Source organism: Panicum virgatum, chromosome 1N, assembly GCF_016808335.1.
Source record: "Panicum virgatum strain AP13 chromosome 1N, P.virgatum_v5, whole genome shotgun sequence".
Classification (NCBI taxonomy): domain Eukaryota; kingdom Viridiplantae; phylum Streptophyta; class Magnoliopsida; order Poales; family Poaceae; genus Panicum; species Panicum virgatum.
Window position 1 is genome coordinate 14,082,891 of NC_053145.1, and position 7,828 is coordinate 14,090,718.

General features: G+C 42.5%; 1 long non-coding RNA gene across 1 annotated transcript; it reads left to right on the top strand.

The window, feature by feature from the left end:
* The first annotated feature begins 3,468 nt into the window (after positions 1-3,468).
* Positions 3,469-6,270, top strand: LOC120655256. Its single transcript, XR_005667394.1, has 2 exons — positions 3,469-3,929; positions 4,065-6,270. It is a non-coding gene; the product is annotated as an uncharacterized LOC120655256 (long non-coding RNA).
* Positions 6,271-7,828: the final 1,558 nt, after the last annotated feature.

A 7,828-nucleotide genomic window follows, 5' to 3' on the forward strand; every position in this document is an offset into this window, starting at 1 on the left:
CAAAACGATAACTACGAAAACACGAGGACGTCACATCGAGCCCACCGATGTTAATCCTAATTAGCTTCTATACCTGAAAAACAGGGTAAACAACAAACCCTGAGCAACTAATACTCAGCAAGATTTACCCGTCTCTGGGTATACTTAGCTCATTATCTAGACATGCAAGGATTTCTGGTTGTTAGTTTGTTTTGCAGAAAAGCAACTAAAAGTAGATCCTTAATTCCAGGATTTTAGCTCCAATTTATAGTAATAGTTTTGCTAAACATCTATGATTTGCACATCTATAACAATCAATGTAGAAACCCAATTGAGTAAACAACATTATCATTTATCATCGCATATCATTTTATTTCTTTACTAGGATGTGACTCGGAGATCAAGGTGCTCATGTCCCAGCGACTGACCACGAATCGATCCGATTTAACCTTGCAAGGTGGACCTAACCAACACGGTCCGTATTTGCCCCGTCGGACTATACGAACCAACCATTCCCCTCCCCGCCTCGAACTACAGGACCGCACCACCAGCGTATAGTAAGCCGAGCCCTACAAGAGACCACCAAAAGTAAAATACATGCATCCCCATTTTTCCGCGGCCACTCAACTACCCTAAGGGGTGGGAAGGAGTCCTGTACTTTCGAAGTGATGCAGTACTCGGCTTACCGGTTTTGACTACCTCCTACTCCCGGCATGCGGTTAGTACAATTCAAACATGACCAGCAGGGCCAACAACGGTACGGTCCTCAATCGTCGACACAGACGGGGTTAGACACCAGGAACCCTGTCCTGTTTGCCATACCTACATCTCATCATTTCTCCCCGTCCGGTCTCCAATTTCCTTCCTTCCATATTGCATTCCATATCTCATATACTGAAATATAAAGACATTGATATCTCGCGAGTAACAGGAAATTACTCGACTTCTACCCTATAGCTCGCGAGTGACAGGAAATCACTCGACTTCTACCGAGACCTATTAAGCATAGCAGTGCTATCGACCTACACATACTAGTATAGGACCAAGGGAACCTAGAGATCATGCAACTAAAGTTCCAGATAATTTCTAAAAACGTAATGCACAAGTAATAAACATATAGTAATTCATAATTTAAAAATAGTAGGTTATGTACCGGGGCTTGCCTGGGATCCAACATCAGTCAGTCAAGTTAGCTTTCACATCTTAATGATATTTCTCCATCTTCAGGATAGGTCCATCAATACCATCCTCGGTTCGGCTCCATATCATCATGTCCTTCACGTGATTCAGCTATCGTACCTAATGAAATGCCAATCAATACAATGCACACTTTAAATCATACAAGATAATTATTGATCGAGTACAAATGCTAATAATTTATCCAATTTATATCTATCAGCCTTAGTATTACCGGTCAGACCGGTATATCAAACCGGTCCCTACACCGGTTAGACCGGCTGGTCGGATCATGACCAGCACAGGGGCTATGGCCGAATCTTCACGATCAATTTCTGAACGACATCTTTCGTTAAAGATTCTACGTGCATATGCATAAAATGCTAATTAACGCACAAACATATTCCTGTTCCGTATTAATTCACTAACTTCGAAGTACACTAGCGCATGGGTTAATTGATTAACATGCTAAACTATATTTCCTGGACATGTAATTTTACACTGAACTACACATTTCAAAACTAAGCTATGACTTAAATTTCATGACTTTTGGACTAACAGATTTGCATAAACAAATTAAATGAGTCTAGACACTACTTAATTCTTACCCGGGCTAAAAAGGTCATCTCACAAGAATTAACACTATAACAAATATGACCCTTTGTGACATATATCATGTGACAACAGAGCTATTCGTCGTTATGGCAGTTTGATTTGTGACGTTTTATATTGGGCACTATAGTTTAGTGACGTAAATGAGGTGTTTGTCATTAAGACCAACTACAATTCGTCACAAACGAATCCAGTTATATATCATGACAAAATTTATTTTGTCATATAGGATAATTAGCAAATGTCACAAATTTATTACAAATTTGCATTGCTAATTAATCATACAAAATAGAATTAGTTGGTTATAACTCATCTCTTTGTCATGTAGAATTTATGTTACATAGAAAAACTTTTCTTCCTAATTCATCTTCCGACAAAAAAAACAGGAAACAAAAAAAAAGAAATCAGAAGCAAAAAAAAAGGAAAAAGAAGAAAGAAAGAAATGGAAGATAAAGGAAATCGGAAAGAAATGGAAGAAAAAAATCGGAAGGAAAAAAAAGAAAGAAATGGGACAAAAAAGTGCCCAGGAAACAAAAAAGGAAATCAGAAGCAAAAAGGAGAAAGAAGAAAGAAAGAAATGGAAGATAAAGCAAATCGAAAAGAAATGGAAGAAAAAAATATCAGAAGGAAAAAAAAGAAAGAAATGGAAAAAAAGTGCTGAAAAGAGGACTTGAATCCAAAACCATACGAACAAAGTGCTACAAACTTACCACTTGGATAGAACAAAGTGGTAGCATCCATGCGCCTCATCTTTATATAAATAGTTGGAGAAAAGAAATAGAAAAAAAGATATGCCCAGTAGGGTATTCGAACTCAAGACCACACGGTTCAGCCCATATAGCACACCTATTTCTGACCGTAAATTCCCAATCGGATGGTCCTGATCGTTCCCACGGGGTATATCAACCTGCAAACCCTAGCCACTACTGAGTCCTGACTCGCCTCCTAGGGGTGGTAAAGGGCCCAACATTTTGAACTAGAAAATCTAAGGATCGGGCTCTAAAAGGGCCGGGCTCTAAACATATGTATTTTTGAACTAAAAATTTTAAGGGCTTTATTGGGCTGTGAAGAGGCCATTAGGGCCATGGCCCATTACCACCCTGGCTCCGCCTCCTTGCCAGGGTTTTATTTCCCAACCGGAAACCGGTTACCGCCGCCCTCCGGTACCGGTTTACCGGACCGGTTAGGCCGGTAACCGGTGGAAACCGGTTGAATTCAAATCCAAATTCAAATTTTCCCGTGCAACCGGTTCCGACCGGTTTACCGGCCGGTTTGACCGGTTTACCGACCGGTTTTACCGGTTTACCGGTCGGTTTGACCGGTTTGAAATTCAAACGCTCCCGTGCAACCGGTTTACCGGCCGGTTTTACCGGTTTACCGACCGGTTTTACCGGTTTACCGGCCGGTTTGACCGGTTTGATCGGTGGGCCTTCATGGGCCGGCCCATTTTTTTCTTTTTCTTTTTTGATTTAACTTTAAATTCCCACAAACTATACTAAATGAATGAATTTTTGAGAAAATTTGACACCATTAGATTCATCACACCTTGAAGTATTTTTAGAAATTTTTTGAGAATTTTTCATTTTTTGAATTCAAATTTAAAATTTGAATTTTGGCCGGTTGGGCACCGACCGGAACCGGAACCGGACCGGACCGGTTCCCACCGGTTAGATTAACCTTTCTCCTTGCACGCCTCCCGTCCCCGTCCCCGTCCCCATCCGCCACAGCGACCGCAGGCGCGGCGCGCCTCAAATCCCCAGCCAATGCACGCGGCGCACTCCAGACCAATCCAAACGTCCCGCCTCCGACAGGAAGTACTTCGCCGGCGCCGCGGTGCCGCTCCGCCCGCCCATGTGATCGCCGTGACCCGCGCCCCTCCCCTGTCTCTCTATCTCTGTCCCTATGCCTATGGCGGGGATGGGGCAGGAGGGGATGGGAGTACAACATCAAGGAGCGAGATCTGCTCCGACTCCGGCCCGAACGTGACGACGAGGATGGCCTTTGGTGGCGGCGGCGGCGGATCTAGAGGACTGCTGTGCCGTGGCCGTGGTGGCCTGGTGCCTGGTGTTCACGGTTAGTCTACCGCACGCACGCTGGCTGACGGACGACGCGCTGGCCCCATGAACCTCGAAGGACTCAAGCGACTGCTACTTGCTGTCCAGGTAGATGCTCACTATGTGTTCGTTTATATGCCTTAGAGCTATAGTTTAGTGTTATCAGTAAAGGACTAGAGGAATGATCAGAAATATTAAAGTCACACTGTATTACTGTAACAATACTGCAAACTATTGGCGCAGACAATCTTGGCAACACTTGTTAGAGGTGTGGTAGTGTTCAAGCACTACTGGAGAACAAGGTATGGTTGCTTACTATCAATTCATATGGGAGAAGGTACTGAATGCCACTCTGCTTGTAGTTTTCTTTCATACGCAAAATAAATCAGACATGTCCAGTGTAGCATTACTTGTGTAAGATCGAAGTGTGCGCAAAATACTACTTTATCTTGTGTAAGGTTGATGTGCACAATGGTAGTCATATTTATGATTTTTTGCTGCTATTTTATTTTGTGTAGTATCCTGAGTCCTGACCCTCGGAATTATTGATGTGTGGATGGATTAGTTTCGGCCAGTATGAGCCTCTGGTTATTTGTTTAATTTTGTCTCCAGGACGTTATAAATTCTGAATTTCTGTTTGCAAATGGCCAACCAAACTGTAATGCTTGTTCTGGGTTTGTCTAGTTCTAGTTGTCGTTGGTATACTGTCACCTGGACAAAAGTTATTTGAGTTGTAAAAGCAGGCATATTCTCTGTAATAATCATGAGCCCATATATGTTATTCTAAGTTTAACTGAATCATTAGGCCATTTATGAGTTTGGTCTCCCAAATTGTGACATGAACCACCTCATGATTCAGTTTCGTGGTGTGGTCCATCCAATCATTTTACTAGCAAAATAAAATTTACTGACTGTTGTTTGTACGAACATGTTCATGAGGAAGTGTTCTGTACTGTTCAATTTACCAGCTAAAGAGTTCTAGTTGTGTCCCTATTTTAGATGCGTATATTTAGCAGTTTCTCCTGAACTGAACACTGAAATCTGAAGCCCGAGCACTGTTGGTAGTGCTAATCCAACCAGGCCAGCTGATGCTGCTGCCTGGAAGGAAAAAGCTTGTACTGCAGTTCCTGGTAAGATTGTGCAGCTCATTTAGCAAAGTGAATTGACATGGACACAATTTCAGGATATACATGAAGGTATTTTGACTTTGATTAGAAAGTACCATGTTTGTCTGAATATTAGGACTCTCGGTTTGATCTGTTTTTCCCTGATCCCTTCTATTTTACCAACTGTATGTCAGACACATCTATGGTTTTCACACTATATCTTTTACATTAGATTTTTGTGTACATGCCAAATGGTGACAATTGCATTTTCTGGGATACAAGTGGGACTTTTGCACAAGTTACTCCAATATGGAGATTTTGGAACTCATGCAAGATTAGCATTTCTACAATATTTTCTACCTTGTGAAGATGTTATCTTGCCTCTTATATGGTAGGAATTCTGTAGGCCTTAGCACAAGTTTAAATGCAATGCTTGAATCTGTTCCCCTTAGCTCACGGAATGTCGAATACTTTGATAAGGCAATATTTATAGTTTTGGTAATTCAAAGTTATGTCTATGTATGCTGTTCTCGATAGTTCAGAGCTAGACAAGTGGCAGTTCAAATTTTCACTTGCATCATTACAGTAATTTCTGCACCAAAAGCATTTGGGTTCAACTTTATTTGATGACTGAAAATTTGGTTAGTAACCTGGAGTGCATGTGCTGTTTGTACTGTTTCTCATTTTGCAATAAATAATCAGAGATGTCATCTTGGGACTAACATGTATTCTCTGAGTCATTATCTAAGCAGGGCCATGGGTTCTCTGAGTCATAATCAGAGATGTCACATAGCTTGTTTGTGTCCATGATTTTTCTTTGTTTGTATCTTCAACCGCCAAGTTCCCAGAACTTGTTAGATAATATTTGTTCAACTTAATTCTTCCAGAATCTATGCAAATTTTCTTTGAGATTCAGCTTTCGAATGTAATTGTGTATACATGCGAAGTTTATGTTTATGCTTTAAAATTTATTGGTGGTTCTTTCTGGCTGCAGGTTGCTACTTTCAAAACAAGGCCGTGGAAGATTTCTAATTCAAGTGAAAAGCATGAAAGTGAAAGCTCTCATGTTTGATTCCAGGCCTAACTTTGATAGTGTCTTTCCAGTAGAATGATTTTGGTACTGTACATAGGTTTGTAGCAAAATATATATTGAAAGTGTACTTTGTGACTTGAGATTGGCCTATTTGAATTTGGATGCGTCACTGTTGATATTGAAAGTGTACTTAGTGATTTGAGATTGGGCTACGCTGAGCCATGTTCTTTTTAATTTTAGGCTGTAAAATCTATGAAAAAAATAAAATTCGAAATGAGTTGGGCCTCTAGTGGGATTAGCCAGCTCATAATAGATTGCATACATGGGCCTTGCCGGGCTATTGATTGTTTTGTGACGAATCAAAACGTCACAATTGGTTTGCCATATCACAGCCTAATCATCTCCACATCAGCAGTGGATATTTTTTGTGACGTTTTTTTGTCCTACGTGGCATTTCTATAGTTAGCTATGGCATAGATTTCATGATGTTTTTTAGGTTTGGTAGTGACCAAAATCAAGCGTCACAAACTAGCGACACCACAAGAATTGTCACAAAATTTGTGACAAAAATATTTTTTCGTCACAGAATATATTTTATGACCCACATTAGGCGACGATCGCATTTTCGTCACCCGAATGTCACAAAATGCAAAATATAATGAAAATAACTATTTCTGCGACATAAATAGAACATCATCTAATGTCAAATTTCTTGTAGTGTAATATTTTTCCCGTGGAGATTTAGATCTAAACATTCAAACAAAACTGATTTTGTAATTTCAAGATTTTTCTTTGATTTGTTATGTAATCTAAAAGTTTTTGTCAAATCAATAAAAGGCCCCACTGGTCAGACCGGTTATTACAACCGATTAGACCAGTTCTAGCCGAGCCATGGCCGGCGGCGCGTGCGAGCTACTATCGCCGGCGGTGAGGATGGCCGGCGACGGGGGTGGCACCTACACGATCCACGGAAGGAGTCGCACCCAACCATGGCTGATGGGCACGAAGGAACGGGCTAAGCATGGCCGGCGGCGTGGAGGTGGTGCCGACCGGCGGCATGGTGTGAGAACGAGCGTGGAAAGTCAATGAACGCGGTGGAACGTGGAGAGCATCAGCTTTAGGAGATAACTTACAGTCGATTTGAGTCGTTGGGTTGGCGAAACGGTGGCCGGAGGACGGAGTTCGACGGGGAGGGGCGGAGCTACTATTCATGGGTGGTTCCGTGTCGTCGGGAAAGCTGTTCCGGCGAGGGATTCGGCCGGCCGGGTTTGGGGGATCAAGGAAGGAGCTCGTGGGGCTACTACCTGTGCGAGAAATTGAACTTTGGTGGCCTGTGGGAGGAATATTGGCGACGGGGGCGGGCTCGAGCTCGAGCTCGTTAATGGAGGCACGAGAAGGAAGAAGAAGAAAGAAGGGAGAAGAAGGAGAGGGCGCTGGGCAGGATAAGGCCGTGGAAGGCACATGGAGAGGCGGCGACGGCGTTGACACCGGGGATGGCCGACACGTGGCCACAGCGCGCTCGCCGTCGGCGCGGCAATGCGTGCTGCTCTACCGGTCGGACCGGTATGGGTTGAGCCAAACCAAGTTTGGACAATATTTGTTCAAATTTTTTGTGAATTCAATGTTTCATTTTTACTTACAAAATCATAGTGTTTGAAAGAGAATTCATCATCACATGTTAAAAGTACTCGAAAAATTTAGCTGGTGGTTTTACTCATACAAGTTTAATGCTAATGATCATGTTAATTACATAGTTAATACTAAAGCTCCTATCGGTCAAGCGCCTAAGCACCTCCTCCGTGCTTAACGCGCCCGCGGGGGAAACCTGGAGGCGCCACGTGTCCACCGTCGCCTACTTTTGGGCTTGC